The 20,832-nt window shown below is 41.9% G+C and overlaps 1 long non-coding RNA gene across 2 annotated transcripts; it reads right to left on the minus strand.

Moving 5' to 3' along the window:
* Positions 1–461: 461 nt before the first annotated feature.
* On the minus strand, positions 462–18,871 carry LOC133482231 (uncharacterized). Of its 2 annotated transcripts, XR_009789727.1 has the most exons (4): positions 18,754–18,871; positions 18,287–18,424; positions 15,877–15,950; positions 462–1,400 (listed from the first exon to the last, which is right to left on the minus strand). It is a non-coding gene; the product is annotated as an uncharacterized LOC133482231 (long non-coding RNA). The 2 variants fall into 2 exon arrangements; XR_009789726.1 differs by lacking the exons at positions 462–1,400; positions 15,877–15,950 and having other exon boundaries at positions 18,178–18,424.
* Between the last annotated feature and the right edge of the window lie 1,961 nt (positions 18,872–20,832).

Consider the following 20,832-nt stretch of genomic DNA (forward strand, 5'->3'; position numbering starts at 1 on the left):
CAACATTGAATGCCCGTGATCTTCGATCCCTCAGGCGGCACTGCATCAAAAACCGACATCAATGTGTAAAGGATATCACCACAGGGGCTCAGGAACACTTCAGAAAACCAATGTCAGTAAATACAATTCGGCGCTACAGCCGTTAAGTGAAACTTTAAATTCTACTATGCGAAGCAAAAGCCATTTATCAACAACACCCAGAAACGCCGCCGGCTTCTCTGGGCCCGAGCTCATCTAAGATGGACTGATGCAAAGTGGAAAAGTGTTCTGTGGTCCGACGAGTCCACATTTCAAATTGTTTTTGGAAATTGTGGACGTCGTGTCCTCCGGGCCAAAGAGGAAAAGTACCATCCGGACTCTAATGGACACAAAGTTAAAAAGCCAGCATCTGTGATGCTGTACATCAAGCAAGAATGGGAAAGAATTCCACCTACAAAGCTTCAACAATTAGTGTCCTCAGTTCCCAAACGTTTATTGAATGTTGTTAAAAGAAAAGGTGATGTAACACAGTGGTAAACATGACCCTGTCCCAGCTTTTTTGGAACGTGTTGCAGCCATAAAAGTCGAAGTTAATGATTATTTGCTAAAAACAATCAAGTTTATCAGTTTGAACATTAAATATCTTGTCTTTGTAGTGTATTCAATTAAATATAGGTCGAACATGATTTGCAAATCATTGTATTCTCTTCTTATTTATGTTTAACACAACGTCCCAACTTCATTGGAATTGGGGTTGTAGAACAATAGATACATAAGGTATCCACAAATGTATTTTTTAGCGGCTTCCATTGGACTGGAGCCCTAGAAGTAGAGTGAGTTACACAGACACCTTTTGGCCTCAGATATAAATCAAATTTGCTCTGAAACAGCTTTGGTTATAATTAACATCATTTTTATCATTATTTCCAGTGGAAAGTAACTTTTTATCACCATTCTCTTTCACCGCTCTCGTCGCCATACTTGCTCTTCTATTTTTGTCTCAGGACAGTGTTCGAGACTGGAGCAAAACACCATGTATTGTAAGTAACTGTCTTGTATCAGTTTGAAAATAACCACTTCAAAATTTGAGTCACTAACCTTTTAAAAAGGAATAGCTACAATTCATCAATGACAAACATCACTTCAAATTTGTACAACTCATATAGTTCAAAATGCTTGCATTCTACAGTATTTATTAGTCTAATTGTAAGAAAACAACGTATTCTCTGTGCATGCTTTATTGTAAATAAGTAGGCCCAACTGAACAAATGTCATGTGCTTCAACAGAAAACAAATAACTATATAAGTGAATGCCAGCTGGAAGTGGAATATTTAGAGCTGCATCATGTGGTTTTCTCTCGGGCGGTACAGTAGAACATGCTTGGACAGATTCTGCTGTCTGCATCTATCTTGAAGTATTTCTGTTGGCAAAAAAAAAAGAAAAAAAGAAAAGACAATTTGATAATTTTTTCCCCCACATTTTCAGGTTTTTAATTTCTCATTTGATGGATTGCTAGCTAGGTATTATTCACACTGAATGCTGCATCTGGATACAATACCTAGGTCTTAAGCATCACCAGAAGAAACCATGGTGCGGTGACTACCATTTTTGGACAATGTTTGTTTTATGCCCAGCCTACCCATATAATCTGATGTCTGTGCCTTTCTTGTGTTGCTGCTAAAGGATTTAGTAGCTGGTGGTTGTGTGTGTGTGCGTGTTGGGGGGGGGGCATTTCAGCCCACAGAACCCCTCTTTGTTCCACAGCACAGAGGTAAAATGAGCCGGCACCATTCACTCTCTGAACATGGCATTGTGTGTTTCGGCACACATTCAACTCGCTGCTACTGAGCACAGATAGGATGGCATCGTGTAGAAATCAATGCATTAAAGGGAAGCGTAAATTGTGTATGTGTCCTCTAGTGTACATAGGTTGGCGTGCAGGGGGTGAGCAGGCATCAGACAGTTTTACAGTTAAGTATCAAAACTATGATATCTCAGCTGCAATATATTTTCACTTCATTCAAATTCTAGGAATAGAATCAATACATTTCTTCTCCTCGAGTTAAAGGGTTTCCACCAGTGGTGCGAAAAGCTGTGAAACCAAAAGCAACATTTAGAAACAGCTTTCATAGTTATTAGAAAATATTTTGCTCAATGAATAAAATCAATTATAATTGCTTTCCTTAGTCTCCATATGACTAAACAATTTATTGGGGATGTGAGAACATACGAAAGGTTTTCAAGATGAGGCACAAAAAGAATTGGACTCACTGCTTAAGTTGAGTTTGTTTCTACAGAGGTCACTGATGGTGCAGTGGTACACTCGCCTGACTTTGGTGCGGGCAGCGTGGGTTCAGTTCCCACTCAGTGACGGTGTGAATGTGAGTGCGAATGGTTGTCCATGTCTATATGTGCCCTGCGACTGACTGGCAACCGGTTCAGGGTGTACCCCGCCTCCTGCCCAATGTTAGCTGGAATAGGCTCCAGCACGCCCGCGACCCTAGTGAGGACAAGCGGCACAGAAAATGGATGGATGGATGGAAATTAAAAGCAATCCATGAAGTCAAGTCTCCCAAAAAAGGTGAGATTTGGAATTTCTTTTGGTGCAGTTTAGTTTCGTGAAGTGGTTTACTTATTGTACTTGTATACCAGTTAAAAATGTGAAAATGTTACTTAAAACATTGCATGTAAGGTGAATTAAGATTATTTTATATGGAAAAAGAAACAACTGCGATTGGCTGGCAACCAGTTCAGGGTGTACCCTGCCTCCTGCCCGATGATAGCTGGGATAGGCTCCGGCACGCCCGCGACCCTAGTGAGGAGAAGCAGTACAGAAATGGATGGATGAATATATGTGTGGAATTACATTATCATGATTGAGGTTGTTGATAATAGTCTCTTCTCCAGACTTCATGAGAGTATAATAAATTACCAATTACCACCGTTTCATATGTGTCACATATAGTGGTATCTCAAAGCTCCACCACAATCTAATTTTTGATACTGGTGGAACTTTTATATGGTCACCTTTAAAAGCAAATTTTTTCATTGAGATAATTTATATTTAGAATAATTCCTTGCAGACTCCAAATTGTCTCTTTCATAAACCCTTTTCACATTATGAATCCTCATACTAGTATAAGCAGAAGTTAACCAGTCAGTATTGATATGGTGAAGTCGAACAGCCAGGTATTTATAGTATATTATCCACGTAAACCATATTGTTATCAGGAAGAAATCTCTGTTTAGGTTATTGTTAGGTTATTGTTCAAGAGTTGTCATGAATCATACCAGTGGGGTGAACAGAATGGACACATGCACAAACACGCACAAACACACACACACGTTGACCTCCGCTGAACCCATGAGACCCACTCAGCAAAACCCTGAGGTTCAGTCGAACCCAGGTTAAGAACCACTGTTTCACTCATTCTCCTCACTGTCTTTCTGAGACTTTCTATGACCATTTTCCTTTCATCCAACTTATTATTTTACCACACAAGTGTGCAAAATGTCACAACGAATTTTCCCTTGTCAGAGCACAAACGCCAGCATGCAGAAGAAGAAAGTTCGACCCTTTTTGTCGACATAAACATAGGTATGTTATATTCCTATTCATATCCATATTTGTAACTGATTGTCAGGAGTAATCGACTGCTCTTGTCCTCACATAGCTTTTGCCTCCAAAGACAGAACAAGACAGAAGCTGGGAAAACTGGAGCACACTGGACCAAAATAGCTTACTTAATGAACTCTTAAGTGGATCGTTCATCTCAAGGACAAGGTAATTGGGTCACTCATGGATAAAGGTTCTGTTTGCTTCCATTGTTATATATATATATATATATATATATATATATATATATATCTTTTTTTTTTGTATGTGATGAATGTCAAGGTTAAAAAATTTTATATGGCATTTGTTCTTGCATGCACTACACATTTACCGGTACTTTCATTCAAAATAGCGAGAGAATGGGTTTAACTGTAATTTAAACACAACTCTTTCAAATGGCAAACTTCCTCTTATTCCTTGACTATTGGTATACAGGTGAAAGTATTATAAAATATTTATAACAAATTGAAATGTATAAAAATGTGAACAGAAACACTACTTGTGTAACATTTGGATTGAGCGTGCTTCGATTGTACCAATCTACAACAATCGACCCCCGGCTTAATCCACGTTACACTTGGGAAGAAATGTGAAGTCGCTAAAACGTAATGTGGGTCAAGCATTCTGATTAAGGGCCATATTCTCCCGTCTGTGCGCAAGTCTTTTTTTGCATGCATGGCTTGAGCACCTTGTATCTACAGTACGTGGTTTCTCTGGGAATGACTTCTCACACACGCACCGTGGTTAAGGCGTGACTTATTGAAGTCTGAAGCTTGCTTTAATTCCTGGACTCTGGAGTTTTCCTGAGACATATGAAAGCCATAGAAATCCATTTGGAAAATATATCACATTTCAAATGTGAAATTAACCTCCATAGCAGACGGGCGATTCTAGGATCAGAGGTTTAGGGGTGCTAAGCTCCTGGCCAGGCAAGATCAATTTCACTCTTTCGTACATTTTAACATAATTTGATTCCCACATTTATGAATGAGAAGCATAACATGTTTTGGGAAAGTCTGATCTGATTGAGTGTATTCAAATGTTCTTGTGAGTGCCGCTGATGTGAGCGTTGCTCATCTAGTACGCTAAAGGAGCATGTGTTTTTTTTTCTCTATTAAATCCATCCATCCTTTTTTTGAGCCGCTTCTCCTCACAAGGGTCGCGGGAGTGCTGGAGCCTATCCCAGCTATGTTCAGGCAGGAGGGCGGAATAGCCAATTTAGTTGATTTGGCATGAGCAATAGCCAAAGTTGTAAATAAACCTCTACCCACAAATATTCAACTCAGAAAGACAAAATTAGATTTGCTGGTGTTACATAATTAACATTAGCTTACCTACGTTTGTTTTCATTCGAGATACTGACTAAATTCAACGTTGTCCCAGCCGTTTCAGTGAGTTGAAGACCATAGAATTTACACATCGCAGAGTGTTTCCTTTTATATGTTTTACAAACCCCAATTCCAATGAAGTAAAATGTAAATAGATGCAAAATACAATGATTTGAAAATCATATTCAACTGAATACACCATAAAGACAATATATTTAATGTTCAAACTGATAAACTTTATTGTTTTTAGCAAATAATCATTAACTTTGAATTTTATGGCTGCAACAAGTTTCAAAACAAGCTCGGACAGGGGCGCCAAAAGGCTGGGAAAGTAGAGAAATGTTCAGAAAACATCTCTTTGGAACATCTCACAAGTGAACAGGTTAATTGGAAACAGGTGAGTGTCACAATTGGGCATAAAAGGAGCATCCCAGAAAGACTCAGTTGTTCAGATGCAAGGATGGAGCGAGGTTCACCCTGTGAACAACTGAACCTTTCTCAATGTACAATTGGCAAGAATTTCCGGGTTTCATCATCTCTGGTCCATAATATCATCAAAAGATTCAGAGAATCTGGAGAAAACTCTGTATGTAAGCAGCAAGACCGAACACCAACATAGAATGCCCGTGACCTTCGATCCCTTAGCCGTCACTACATTAAAAACCAGCATCAAGTGTGTAAAGTACAAGTATATTGCCATGTGGACTCAGGAACACTTAAGAAAACCATTGTCATTTAACACAGTTCATGTCTAAATCTACAAATGCAAGTTAAAACAAATGCAAATGCAAAGTGAAAGTCATATACTGTATCAACAACACCCAGAAATGCCACCGGCTTCTCTCAGCCCAAGCTCATCTTAGATGGACTCACGCAAAGTGGAAAAGTGTGCTGTGGTCTGATGAGTCCACATTTCAAACTGTTTTTGGGAATCATGGACGTTGTGTCCGCCGGGCCAAAGCGGAAAACGCAAAAGTTAAAAAAATAGTTTCTGTGATGGTATGCGGGCGTGTTATGGTGTGGGGGTGTGTTAGTGCCCATGGCATGAGTAAGTTGCCCATCTGTGAAGGCACTGTTAATTCTGAAATGAACATACAGATTTGGGAGTGACATATGCTGCCATTTAAACAACTGTTTTCCACTTGGTGGGCCTCTTTTTTTTTTTCGTTGTCCTGTTAGACCACTGCGGTCTGCTCATTGGTTTTTACTGACTGTCCCACACACAATATTGAAAACCAAAGGGAATAGCGTCTTGTATTGCATTGCTCCCAAATTGTGGAATGCACACCCATTTGAGCGAAGAGCTGCATTTTCTCTCCGGAAATTATGAAAAAGTATTCCTTTGTCTTGTATTAACCAGTATACACTATATTGCAAGTATTTTTTCACCTGCCTTGACTAACATATGATTTTAAGTGACCCATTCTAAATCCATACAGTTGAATTTGATGTTGGTCTACCTTTTGCTGCTCTAAGAGCTTCATCTCTTGTGGGAAGAGTTTCAACGTGATTTAGGAGTGAGTCTATGGGAATGTTTGCCCATTCTTCCGGGAATATATTTGTGAGGTCACACACTGATGTTGGACAAGAAGGCCTAGCTCGCTGTCCATTTGAAATCAACCCAAAGATGTTCTGTGGGGTTGAGGACAGGCCAGTCAAGTTCATCCATACAAACTTTTCTCATCCATGTCTTTATGAACCTTGCTTTGTGCACCAATGCACAGACATGTTGGAACAGGAAGGGGTAATCCCCAAACTGTCTGACTGTCCAAAATCTCTTATGCTGAAGCATTGAGAGTTCCTTTCACTGGAGGTCAAAGGCTAATATTTTGGTCATTTCCAACTTTGTAGGAACAGTTTGGAGATGGCCCCTTCCTGTTCCAACATGACTGTGCATCAGTGCACAAATCAAGGTTCATAAAGACATGGATGAGAGAGTTTGATGTGGATGAATTTGACTTGACTGTAGAATCCTGACCTGAAACCTATAGAACACTTTTTGGATGAATTAGAGTGGGGACTGAAGGCCAGGCCTTCTCGTCCAACAACAGTGTGTGACCTCACAAATGCGCTTCTGGAAAAATGGTCATAAATTCCCATCAACACATTCCTAAACCTTGTGGAAAGCCTTTCCAGAAGAGTTTAAGATATTTAATTGGGTGGACCGATGTCATATTAAACCCTATGGATTAAGAATGGGATGTCACTTAAATTCATACTGTATCTAAGGCAAGTGAATGAATACTTTTGGCAATAATATAGTATTACATTATGTTTATTATTATTTTTTTAGTTGACGTGAAGCGCTTTGTGAGTCCTCTCTGTGAGAAGTGCTGTAAAATAATAAAATTGACTTATTCTTCATTTCTGGAGGTGGAGAAAATGTGGTTTACTGGTTTCAGTCTGGGTCAGCCCCTGTGACCTACTGTATCAGCCACTGCGCTCATCTTTCCACTGATTACAATCAAGTTTTCATGAAGCTGAGCAGGTCAGCTCAGGCATTACCTGAAATGTAATCCTCACTTTGCAGACACACACACACACATACACACACACACACACACACACACACATGCACACACACGCACACACACAGTTTCTCAGTGAATGAGAGGCATAATAAAGCCCAATGACAGTACATCTCTGCTTGAGGCTGAACAATTAGTCGTTAGATGGAAAATTGATACAGTATCCTGCCAAGGGAGAATAATGAAACCATACTACAAACAAATTTGTTTAAATATTTTTTTTGAAGGTCCATCAATGGAATGTTATTGCACTGTCTGGTCCCTTCAATAAAATTAAGTATTGTCATTTTAAATTTATCACGGTGTAGCATTGTATAGTGCCATTCACGTAAAACTGATAGGGCTAGGCCTCTTGGATGTCCATCTGGCTGGAAAGCCTGGACGGCGATAGCTGCAACAAACAGAAATGGGTCACCCTCCGCCTTCCCCACACATACCACAGAAAACTACTCCAACAAAGCAGTCGTGAAAAATCAATTTGGGACCCTTTACACTGGAAATGCATGACAATATTTAGCAAACCACATTGTGGCTTCATTTCTTCATGACAACTTTTGAGTAGGGGTGGGAATTGTACCTCAGAATCCGATCTTATCGGCATGATATACAACCCCAATTCCAATGAAGTTGGGACTTTGTGTTAAACATAAATAAAAAGAGAATACAATGATTTGCAAATCATGTTCTACCTATATTTAATTGAATACACTACAAAGACAAGATATTTAATTTTCAAACTGATAAACTTTATTGTTTTTAGCAAATATTCTTTAACTTTGAATTTTATGGCTGCAACACGTTTCAAAAAAGCTGGGACAGGTGGCAAAAAAGACTGAGAAAGTTGAGGAATGCTCATCAAACACCTGTTTGGAACATGGCACAGGTGAAGAGGCTAATTGGGAACAGGTGGGTGCCATGATTGGGTATAAAAGGAGCTTCCATGAATTGCTCAGTCATTCACAAGCAAAGCTGAGGCAAGGTTCACCTCTTTGTGAAAAAGTGTGTGAGAAAATAGTCGAACAGTTTAAGGACAATGTTCCTCAAAGTACAATTGCAATGAATTTAGGGATTTCATCATCTATGGTCCATCATATCATCAAAAGATTCAGAGAATCTGGAGAAATCACTGCATGTAAGCGGCAAGGCCGAAAACCAACATTGAATGTCCGTGACCTTCAATCCCTCAAGCTGTACTGCATCAAAAACCGACATCAATGTGTAAAGGATATCACCACATGGGCTCAGGAACACTTCAGAAAACCAATTTCAGTAAATACAGTTCGACGCTACATCCGGAAGTGCAACTTGAAACTCTACTATGCAAAGCAAAAGCCATTTATCAACAACACCCAGAAACGCCGCCGGCTTCTCTGGGCCTGAGCTCATCTAAAATGGACTGATGCAAAGTGGAAAAGTGTTGTGTGGTCCGACGAATCCACATTTCAAATTGTTATTGGAAATTGTGGACGTTGTGTCCTCCGGGCCAAAGAGGAAAAGAACCATCCGGACTGTTATGGATGCAAAGTTCAAAAGCCAGCATCTGTGATGGTATGGGGCTGTGTTAACTTATGGGTAACTTACACATCTGTGAAGGCACCATTAATGCTGGAAGGTACATAGTTGTTTTGGATAAACATATGCTGCCATCCAAGCAACATCTTTTTCATGGACGCCCCTACTTATTTCAGCAAGACAATGCCAAATCACATTCTGCACATGTTACAACAGCGTGGCTTCGTAGTAAAAGACCGGCCTGCCTGCAGTCCAGACCTGTCTCCCATTGAAAATGTGTGGCGCATTATGAAGCGTAAAATACGACAACGGAGACCCGGGACTGTTGAACAGCTGAAGCTTTACATCAAGCAAGAATGGGAACGAATTCGACCTACAAAGCTTCAACAATTAGTGTCCTCAGTTCCCAAACATTTATTGAATGTTGTTAAAAGAAAAGGTGATGTAACAGTGGTAAACATGACCCTGTCCCAGCTTTTTTGGAACGTGTTGCAGCCATAAAATTTTAAGTTAATGATTATTTGTTAGGCGGCACGGTGGCCGACTGGTTAGAGCGTCAGCCTCACAGTTCTGAGGTGCGGGGTTCAATCCCCGTCCCCGCCTGTGTGGAGTTTGCATGTTCTCCCCGTGCCTGCGTGGGTTTTCTCCGGGCACTCCGGTTTCCTCCCACATCCCAAAAACATGCATGAATTGGAGACTCTAAATTGCCCGTAGGCATGACTGTGAGTGCGAATGGTTGTTTGTTCCTATGTGCCCTGCGATTGGCTGGCAACCAGTTCAGGGTGTACCCCGCCTCCTGCCCGATGACAGCTGGGATAGGCTCCAGCACCCCCGCGACCCTAGTGAGGAGAAGCGGCTCAGAAAATGGATGGATGGATGGATTATTTGTTAAAAACAATCAAGTTTATCAGTTTGAACTTTAAATATCTTATCTTTGTAGTGTATTCAATTAAATATAGGTTGAGCATGATTTGCAAATCATTGTATTCTGTTTTTATTTATGTTTAACACAACGTCCCAACTTCATTGGAATTGGGATTGTAAAAACAAAACCACATTACAGTTTATAATTGTTCTATTAATAATAACTTTATTCGCATCATACTTTTTAAAAAACAAATTACAAAGTGCAATAGTATTGCAAAAAAAATATGCGTACATCGACAAAGCCGTAAAATCAAACTCTGACACCGGTCGTGCAGGGACCGAACAGCCCGTATCAGGGGGTTCGGTACCCCATACTCCCGAAGCACCACCCACAGGACTCCCCGAGGGACACGGTCGAACGTCCACAAAACACATTTAGACTGGTTGGTCGAACTCCCATGCACCCTCAAGGACCCTGCTGAGGGTGTAGAGCTGGTCCACTGTTCCACGGCCGGGACAAAAACCCCTGACTAGACCTTACACCAGGAAGGCTGAGGAGTGTGATCCCCCTGTAATTGTAACACACCCTCCGGTTCCCTTTCTTAAAAAGGGGGTCCACCACCCCAGACTGCCAATCCAGAGGCACTGTCCCCGATGTCCACGCGATGCTGCAGAGGCGTGTCAACCAGGACAGCCCCACAACATCCAGAGCCTTTAGGAACTCCGGGCGAATCTCATCCACCCCCGGGGCATTGCCAGTGAGGAGCTTTTTAACCACATCAGTGACCTCAACCCCAGAGATATCAGAACCTGCCTGAGAGACCCCAGACTTTGCTTCCTCATGGGAAGGCGTGCTATCCAGCTCCCCGTCTAAGGACTCCAAAAAGGTTGGGTACTCTGAAATACTGTTTGGTTCATAGGCACAAACAACAGTCAGGACCCGTCCCCCCACCCAAAGGCGGAGGGAGGCTACCCTCTCGTCCACCGGGGTACAGGCGCCAAGCCGGGGGGCAATAAGTATACCCACCCTGCTCAGCGCCTCTCACCGTGGGCAACTCCAGAGTGGAAGAGAGTCCAACCCCTCTCAAGAGGACTGGTACCAGAGCCCAAGCTGTGTGTGGAGGCTAACCCGACTATATGTAGTTGGAACTTCCCGACCTCGCACACCAGCTCGGGCTCCTTTCTTGCCAGAGAGGTGACATTCCACGTCCCTAAAGCCAGCTTCTGTAGCCGGGGATCGGATCACCAAGGTCCCTGCCTTCGGCCACCGCCCAGCTCACACTGCACCCGACCCATATGGCCCCTCCCACAGTTGGTGAGCCCATGGGAAGGGGGACCCACGTTACCCTTTCGGCCTGTGCCCGGCCGGGGCCCCATGAGTGCATTCCCTGCCACCAGGCGCTCGCCTTCGAGCCTCACCTCCAGGCCTGGCTCCAGAGGGGGAACCCGGAGCCCCGCGTCCGGGCAAGGGAAAACGTCTTCCTGAATTTTTCATCTTCACAGAGGTTTTTGGAGCTGTGCTTTGTCTGGTCCCTCACCTAGGACCTGTTTGCCATGGGTGAACCTGCCAGGGGCATAAAGCCCCAGACAACTTAGCTCCTAGGATCATTGGGACACACAAACCCCTCCACCACGATAAGGTGACAGCTCAAGGAGGGGGTACGCGTATATACACACACACATACACAGTGCCACCAGAAAGCATTCACACCTCTTCACGTTTTCCCCATTTTTCTGTTAGACTTATTCTAAAGCTGATTTGAGTGTAGTTAAAAATGTACATAAAATATCTCATAATGACGAAGTAAAAGCATTTAAAGACAGTTGTGCAAATGTATTAAAAATGTAAACATTTAAACATAATAGGTACATAAATATTCACACCCTTGGCTTAATATTTTGCTGAAGCACCTTTTGTCAGCAATCACAGCTTCAAGTCTTCTTGGGTATGTCTCTACGAGCTTGGCACACCTGTTTCGGGACATTTACTCCCATTCTTTTCTGTAGATCCTCTCAAGGTCAGTCAGGTTGGATGGGCAGCGTCGGTGGACAACCATTTTTAGATCTTTACAGAGATGTTCGATTGGCTTCAAGTCCGGGCTCTGGTTGGGCCACTGAAGGAAAATCACAGGCTGCTCCTGAAGCCACTCCTTTGTCATCTTGGCTGTGTACTTTGGGTCATTGTCGTGTTGGAAGGTGATTCGACATGCTAGTCTGAGTTCCAGAGCACTCTGGAGCTAGTTCTCTTGAAGAATTTCTCTATGTTTGGCAGCTTGTCATCTTACCCTCTCTGCGGACTAGTCACTCAGTTCCTGGAGCAGAAAAACAGCCCCACAGCATAATGCTGCCACCACCATGCTTTACAGAAGGGTTGGTGTTAGCCAGGTGACGCTTGCAATCCAGGCCAAAAACGTATATTTTGGTTTCATCAGACCATAGAATTTTTTTTTCTGCAGGTCTGAGAATCCTTAAGATGCCTTTTGGCAAACTCCAAGCGGGCTGCCATGTGCTTTTTAGTGAGAAGTGGATTCTGTCTGGCCACTCTACCATAAAGGCCTGATTGGTGGAGTGCGTTAGCAATGGTTGACCTTCTTGATGGTTCTCCTATCTCCGTAAGGGAACACTGGCGCGCCGCCTTAGTGATCACAGGGTTCTTGTTCACCCCTATGACCAAGGCCCTGCTTCCCCGGTTGCTCAGCTTGTTCGGACGGCCAGATCTAGGAAGGTTCCCGGTGGTTCCAAACTTCTTCCATTTACGAATAATTGAGACCACAGTGTTTTTTGGGACCTTCAATTCTTTTGAAACTCTTTTGTATCCTTCCCAAAATTTGTGCCTTGACACAATCTGGTCTCGGAAGTCTCAAGACAATTATTTAAACTTCATTGCTTGGTTTCTGCTTTTATATGCACTGCCAACTATGAGACCTTGTATCGACATCTTCCATGTTAGCAAGCTATAGACTCATCTCAAATCTGCCTTTCATAGCCAAGATTGTTGAGAAAGTTATTTTTAATTAACTCAGCAATTTCTTGAACTTAAATTGACTTTTTGACAAATTTCAATCAGGTTTCCGAACTTATCACAGTACAGAATCTGCTCTTATCAAAGTGCTAAATGATATAAGTTTAAATACTGACTCGGGAAAGGTGTCAATTCTGGTCTTGTTGGACCTCAGTGCGGCTTTTAATACAGTAGATCATAACATACAGCTGAACAGGTTGGAAACGTGGGTAGGACTAAATGGAACAGTCATTAAATGGTTCAGGTCCTACCTGGAGGAAAGGAGTTTTTTGGTTCCCATTGGAAGTGTTCAATCTCATCGAATGGCAATGACCTATGTGGTCGCTCAAGGGTCAGTTCTTGGAACCCTCCTGTTCAACCTGTAGATGCTACCCTTGGGTCAAATTCTTCAGAAGTTTAATTCTGACTACCATAGCTATGCAGATGACACAGAGTTATATCTAGCAGTGTCTCCAGAAGACTACCAGTTCAATTAGGGTGTTGTGTCACTGTCTAAAACAGATAAATAACTGGATGAGCCTAAATTTTCTTCAATTAAACCACAACAAAACAGAGATAATTGTTTTTGGCAATAAAGAAAAGACGATTGCTGTAAGTAAATACCTGGAGTCACTCTCTTTAAAAACCAAAGACCAAGTCCGAAACCTTGGTGTTCTGATAGATTCCAACCTGACTTTCAAGAGTCATATCAAATCAATGACTAAAACTGCCTTCTACCATCTGAAGAACATATCCAGAGTGAAGGCTTGCATGTGTGAAGCAGACCAGGAGAAGCTCATCCATGCTTTTCTCTCAAGTAGACTTGACTATTGTAATGGTCTTCTGACTGGACTCCCCCGAAAGAGCATTAAACAGCTGCAGTTCATTCAGAATGCTGCAGCTCGGGTTCTGACCAGAACAAAGAGATCAGAGCATATTACTCCAATTCTAAAGTATTTACACTGGCTTCCAGTCAGCTTTAGAATAGATTTGAAAGTTCTGCTACTGGTCTATAAATCACTAAACGGTTTAAGTCCTGAATACATGAAAGAAACGCTAATGGTCTATAAACCCAGTAGGGCTCTGAGATCGACAAACTCTGGTCAAATAGCGCAGCACAGAGTCCAAAGCAAACATGGTGGAGCAGCATTTAGCTATTATGCTGCACACAAATGGAATAAGTTCCCAACAGAAGTGACATCAGCCCAAGTGTGAATGTTTTTAAGTCCAGGTTAAAAACTCCTTTTAGACCATTTCCACTTTTAAATGACATTTCTTGCACTATACGCTGTTTTATATATATATATATGTATATATACAGTCGATAGATAGATAGATAGATAGATAGATAGATAGATAGATAGATAGATAGATAGATAGATAGATAGATAGATAGATAGATAGATAGATAGATAATTTATTTGCTTTTATAATATATTTATTACTATTTATTTCAATTCACCACTGTTACATCCCTGTATTATTATTATTATTATTACCCAGCATTCTCCATTTTATAATTATTGAAGGTTCAAAATGTTTGAAAATGCAAAGTCAGTTTAATGACAAAGTGCAAGAGCATGAAGAGGATATGGATGAAACATCTGAAGAAAAAAATAAGAAAATCCTCTCGTGAAAGACATTCAGGAATTGAAAGAACGAGAGTTAATTCAAAAGGAGAAGTTCAAGGCAACATATGCAAAGTGGAAATACAATTATCAGAGACAGTCGCATATGGAATAAGAATAATAAGATGGTATAAGATGAAAAGCGACACTTTCTCCTTTAAGGTGTTACTTGATGGGAAACCCACAACACAACAAGGCATTCTCTCAATTGTAGCCTCTTTATATGACCGTCTAGGATTTCTAACATCATTCATCCTTGAAGGAAAGTGAGCACTACAAGAGATGTGTCAAAGTGGTGGAACGATCCACTACCACTTGAAGTTAAGGTGAGAGACTTGGATATAGCATTTGAAGCACCTTGAGAAAATTGAGATTCCAAGATATTGCACAGGTTTGGCTAAGTGCTGAGACTTGAACTTCACCACTTTCCTGACGCAAGCAGCCAAGGATCTGGACAGTGTTCCAACATTAGACTGGTGAGTGAAGAGAATGTGGACAGACTGCTCCTTGTTCATGGGCAAAGCAAGAGTGGCTCCAACCAAAATACTCACCATACTACCACGGGAGCTAAGTGCTGCAGTAACATCAGAAGTTAGCGCTCATAGAAGGTTACATTTCTAGGTTACATTAACAATGAAGTCACACGATTTCATGTCATTGTTGCAAATAGGGTCCAGCAAATTTGAGAAAACACTGACACAAAGCACTACATCGACAAAGGAGAAAACCCTGCAGACCATGCCTCCAGCCTCAAGGTGGCTGACTTCATCAGCTCAAATTGGCTCTCCGGTTTTTATAGGAGAGAGAAATAGCCACGAAATAGGTCATGCCTGAGCTGCTTGTGAGAGATCTGGAGGTGAGAAGTACACAGGTGCTGGAAATTTAGGTTGCGAGGCAATTTGACATTCCAGAGCATCTGTCTCGGTTTTCAAGATGGACCATGGCAGTCAATTTAATTGTTCGCATCCAGCGGCTGGCCAAGAGGATCGAGGGCTACCCCACCCAGACCCGCAGCACTGACCCAGCTCCCCCCCCCCCCCCCCCCCCCCCCACACACACACATTCCCGCCAGCACCCACTACCCCTAAGTGTGGGAGGTGGACCCCCCCCCAGGCAGGGACAAAAAAACCCACAGCAGGCCCCACAGCCCGCAGGGGACCACCCGGTTCCCCCACGGGAAGAGCAAGAGGCGACTGCAGCGGGACGCAGTGAACGGAGAGAAGAGGAGGAAGCAGGCCCGAGGAGCGACAGGGGGCCCACACCGCCCCCACCAGCAACCAGAACGGGGGACACAGGCGTGCGCCAGCACCCACGGAGCATAGGCGAGTCACCATCACACCACCAATACTCCCCAGGAGGTCGCCCCAGTGATTCCCACCCACCCCCGAGATCAGGAAAGAGTGAAAAACGTCCCACCTCCACAGATGCCGGAACAGCAACCACGGGGACAAGAGAAGATCCCCATGTGTCCTCTCACCATGCAAACCGATCTAAAATGTGTGAAAAGAAAAAGGAAAAAGAAAAAAAAATTAATAGAATAATAATAAAACAACAACCTCGACAACAAAGAATACAGAATTCCATTGTTTACTTTTGCACTTAGCCGGCACGGTGAACGACTGGTTAGCACATCTGCCTCACAGTTCTGGGGACCGGGATTCAAATCCCGGCCCCATCTGTGTGGAGTTTGCATGTTCTCCCCGTGCCTGGGTGGGTTTTCTCAGGGCACTCCGGTTTCCTCCCACATCCCAAAAACATGGGTGGTAGGTTGATTGAGGACTCTAAATTGCCCATAGGTATGAATGCGAGTGTGAATGGTTGTTTGTTTCTATGTGCCCTGCGATTGGCTGGCGAGGGAGGTCGATTATGCTTAAGTCGCCAAGTTTGCACAATCTTGGGGAAAGTGGAATCCTGCAGTTCAAAATATACGAGATTTTTTGTATAACCGAAGACCAAAAGCATTGAATTGGTGTACATTCCCATATAGCATGAAAATAGGTGTCTGGGGTATTTTTGGTGCATTGCATACAAAGACGTGGATTTCCTACTGAAACATGGCGTACACAGAACATGAGGTTTGTGCGCATAAATTAAAGTTTATTAACAATGTTTACAACACAATGTACACACAAACACAACTTCAACAACTACAACCATTTTTCAGTCACAGAGTAACCCGCTCTCACAATTACCCACTCACAGATACTCACGCACACAAACACGAGCAATTCATGCATTATGCAGGACATGAAATCTTTGATGATCTGAATTTCATGGGTATTGAGCACCCACTGCCCCTCTATGACAGTGTTGAATTCTGAAGAAATTGTATTAACGGTCACATTGAGATGGGTTTCCAGAAAAATCGTATTCAGTGATTTTGAGATATCGGCATAGCATATCATGGATATTATAGCAGCAATAGTAGAGAGGAAAATTTTTAAAGTCATCAAATTGAATGGGGCATACAGAGGGGGTGGCCTTTGGTACCCAAGTCAGGGGGCATCCAATCATAGAACTAACACTTTTCTAAACTAGTAATAAACCCCTTAAGAACACTATTGGTGTAGAATGGTGCTATATGAAGCCAAGCGGGTTTGTCGAACCAGTAGTGCAATACACAACCTCTAAAGCAGCACCTTTATCTTTGTGTGTTGTATCTGCTTTATTTTATTGTTATTTCGTGCTTTATATTTTTCTTCCAGTCTGCTTGGATGACATGCTGTCACGTGTCTCTTATCGATCTTTGATTCTGAGACTTATTGCTCACGTTGGCAACACATCCAACCAACAGAGAACCCGCCATCATTGATTTTGGACTCATCAGTCTTTATTATAATCACATTTTAAGTTTACCCTGAACAACTTATTGTTTAAAATAAAATCTGATTTTGATGTTGATATATTTTTTCGCTATGAAACATACAATTTTCAGTTGGTATAGCTACACCCATGCTGACTTGTGCTGATGGTAAAATATATCCAGCTGGGATCCACTTGATCCTCATCATCAAATTTATACCACAGAAAATGTCTTCTACTCCTCCAAAAAAGTTACACACATTTGCCTGACCTTTTTCAAGACAGTTAACAAAGCTCTCATATAAAGATGTAATTTTGTCATAATGAACACTGCTATTAATCAAAAACACATTAGAACTCAAAACATGAATATTGCTTCCATCCACATTAATTCACCACACTAAACAAAATAAAAATGTTTCCTCGCAGTCAATTGGATTCACTTTGCATATCAATGATTTTTGGACTCACTTATGTGACACATGACTCAAAATGATTCAATTAGAGTGTTCCTTACCCAGCTATAAAAGGTGCTCCCCCTGTGTCAGTTGTATCTGCAACCATGATTGAAGGAGTCCAGAGACAAATTTTTAGAGGAAGAGACCATGGCAGAGTGGCCAGAAGAAGCGTAAGAATGCATGATGTAGGAAAAGGCACAGGGAAACAATGTGGACCATGGAATTCCAGTGAAACTTACCATGTCATCAACCATGGGGTGATATCAAAGAGGGGAATCCAGAGGGGAACCAATACCACAAATATATATACATATATACAGAGAGAGAGAGAGACTTCATACATAATCAATACACTAAGGTAGAAATAAAAACATCAATTTTAACATTCAAACATATAGAGAAAACAATTGTATAACCATATGGGCTAACAGTGTGTACGAAGTCCAGCACGAAAGGAGAAAATATTGAATTGTTTTATTTCAGCAGGTATTTTGGATGATTGCTTTTATACTTATACTGTATATAGACAACTATCAAAAAACAACAAGCCGTTTCAAAGCACATACGATGTCGTGGAATGAGCAGCAAGTCGAATATGCCTCAATATGCCGAGATGAGCAGGCTGTGAGCCGGAAGTGACGTGTCCCATGTCGCGAGGAGCCAAGACCTGATGCCGGAGCCACACAATGCGCCCGCTCTTTCTCCTAAAATCATTTGAGAAACACTTAAATATAAGCAGCAACCCGAATTAAATGTACACGTTAATGTAGAGTGGCTGTTGGAAGCTGACACTGGTCATGTGTAGACGCCATGAGATGTGCCCGTGTTTATGTGTGCCAGCGGGCGAGAGAGACTGGCACACTGCACTGGCTTCTTATTGAAACACTGCATGCGCTGCGTGATAACTTTTCGTTTTTACAGCCATGAGATGTAACTTTAGCTTGATACCCGTGGCTGCTAGTAAAAACATCTCCTATCTGAACACAAAGTGTTTTTAAACAGTGACTCATTAGGACACCACCGTAAAACTTACTTTAGAATGACGTCGTAGATTGGCTCTGGGGTAAATCCTCTTCTTCTGTGGCGATTCTTCTTCTTCTTCTTCTTCTAATAAATGTGGATTACAACTCTTTGTGGTACACAGCGCCAACTACTGTACATAGCAGTCAAAAGGCGTCACTGATTTCAAAATGAAAACGGCTCCTTTCGACAAGACGTGCGGGGCCGTGATATGTCAATCACCTGGGGGGTCCAATCAGATTTCGAGGGGGGTGGGGGGTAGTTCCTCTCTGTCCACGCCAACATTGAAATATGCAATTCATATTTCAATGACCCCTGCACCTGAGATCCCAATCGCTGCATGATCAGAAAAAAAGAAAATTAGCAAGGTAATAAAGAAAAATATTTTTTTCTGAATGTGAAGTTGCTCAATGAAGTGGAGGTGTGCACGAAAATCCTCTTTGGCACGCTGTCCTCCGGCGTTAACAACACAGACGTGGACAGAGGTGTTTGGTTCAGAATTTTCCCCAAGAGGCAGCTGGTGGGTCCTGAATGAGCCTGCTGTTGAAAAACGGATGGGTGACATCCAGTGGCGGATTATACATGGATATAATACCTACGAACGGATACAGAGCCCACTTTGACACTGGCACTGGGGAAGGCTGTCCATTTTGTTTACAGGCAGAGACGTTGGACCACTTAGTGCTTCTGTGTCCCCGGTTGGCTGATCTTTTTAAAATGCTGAAGGAGTGGGTGGGGGTTTGGGAGAGGTTTTCTCTTTCCTGCTTTTTATCTTTGGACCAACTTATTCCAGAAAAAGAAAGAAAAATGTGGTGTTAATGAATTTTATGCTTGCTAGTGCATAATTGGCTGTAGGGAAAAGCAGGAAAAATAAGATGGTTGGAGCTTGTTGGACTGATCCGCTCTGCTGTCTGAATGGGTTGGTGGCAGCCATCTCAGGGTGGAGCGCACCTTTTATACAGTTACCAATAATCTGGATGCCTTTGTGCAAATGTGGGCTATTGGAGATGTTTTGTGTTCAGTAGGTGAATATGGATCACTGGTGTTGAATGATTAATTTCTTACTTTTTTTTCTGTGGATGTGAGTGACAATTTTCACTTTATTTCATTAGTATTATTATTTTTGATAATATCCTTTTTCTTGTTTTAAAAAATGTATATTGTGGTCTTTGTTAAAAGGTGTGCTGAATAAAATGTATTGAAAAGTCAAGTCATCTTCTTCTTCTGAACCTTGCTGGTTAATGAGTTTTTCCACAACACTTTCCTGCAGATGTTTCACTATCAAAACATTATTTAGAAATGAATGGTATTTTCACACTGAAACGTGAGGCGGCTTATAATTTGAAAAGAATGTCGATCATGTTAAATTTATGTGAACAAAGTCATGCAGTAAGTTTGTATTAAAATACAATGAATTACACTTGTGAAACAGATGGAATTAGAAGAAAAAAGTCAGATTACCCTTTGTAGTTAAAGTAGATTAAGGGTTTATTCACATTTGAGTAAAATAATCCTATTTCTATAAATGTCATAGGATCTTTTTAAAAGGATATTTTATTTTCAGTGCCCTGCGATTGGATGGCGACCAGTTCAGGGTGTACCCGCCTCTTGCCCGTAGTTAGCTGGGATAGGCTCCAGCAAGCCCGCGACCCTTGTGAGGATAAAGCGGATGGATGGATGGATTTTATTTTTATGAACGCCTTGTAATTACACAAGTAAACCAAACTGAACACTTGGCGTGCAGTTGGTGCTAGGGTGACCAACAACAGCGAGTGACTCACAACGGCTCTTTGTTAAGGAGTAGAATGGCAACCCACAGCAGTGTGTGACGCGTATGAGCTGGTGGCGACAGGCTGCAATATGTTTTGTTTCTTCCTGGTTTCTAGCAAGACTTCAATCATCCAATCCACTAAAGAACACCAACTAGTCAACAGCAACAGCAAAATAAACTGCCATTGCCATGGGAAGACTGTGATACATTTTATAAGGCTGCTACAAACACATTTAGTTGTGCTGCTCATGCCACATATGCATGTTATTTTCATATAAAATGTGCCATATAAAAAGGAATTAAACAGGCTTTCCAACAGTA

The sequence above is a fragment of the Phyllopteryx taeniolatus genome, chromosome 8 (genome assembly GCF_024500385.1).
Source record: "Phyllopteryx taeniolatus isolate TA_2022b chromosome 8, UOR_Ptae_1.2, whole genome shotgun sequence".
Classification (NCBI taxonomy): Eukaryota; Metazoa; Chordata; class Actinopteri; order Syngnathiformes; family Syngnathidae; genus Phyllopteryx; species Phyllopteryx taeniolatus.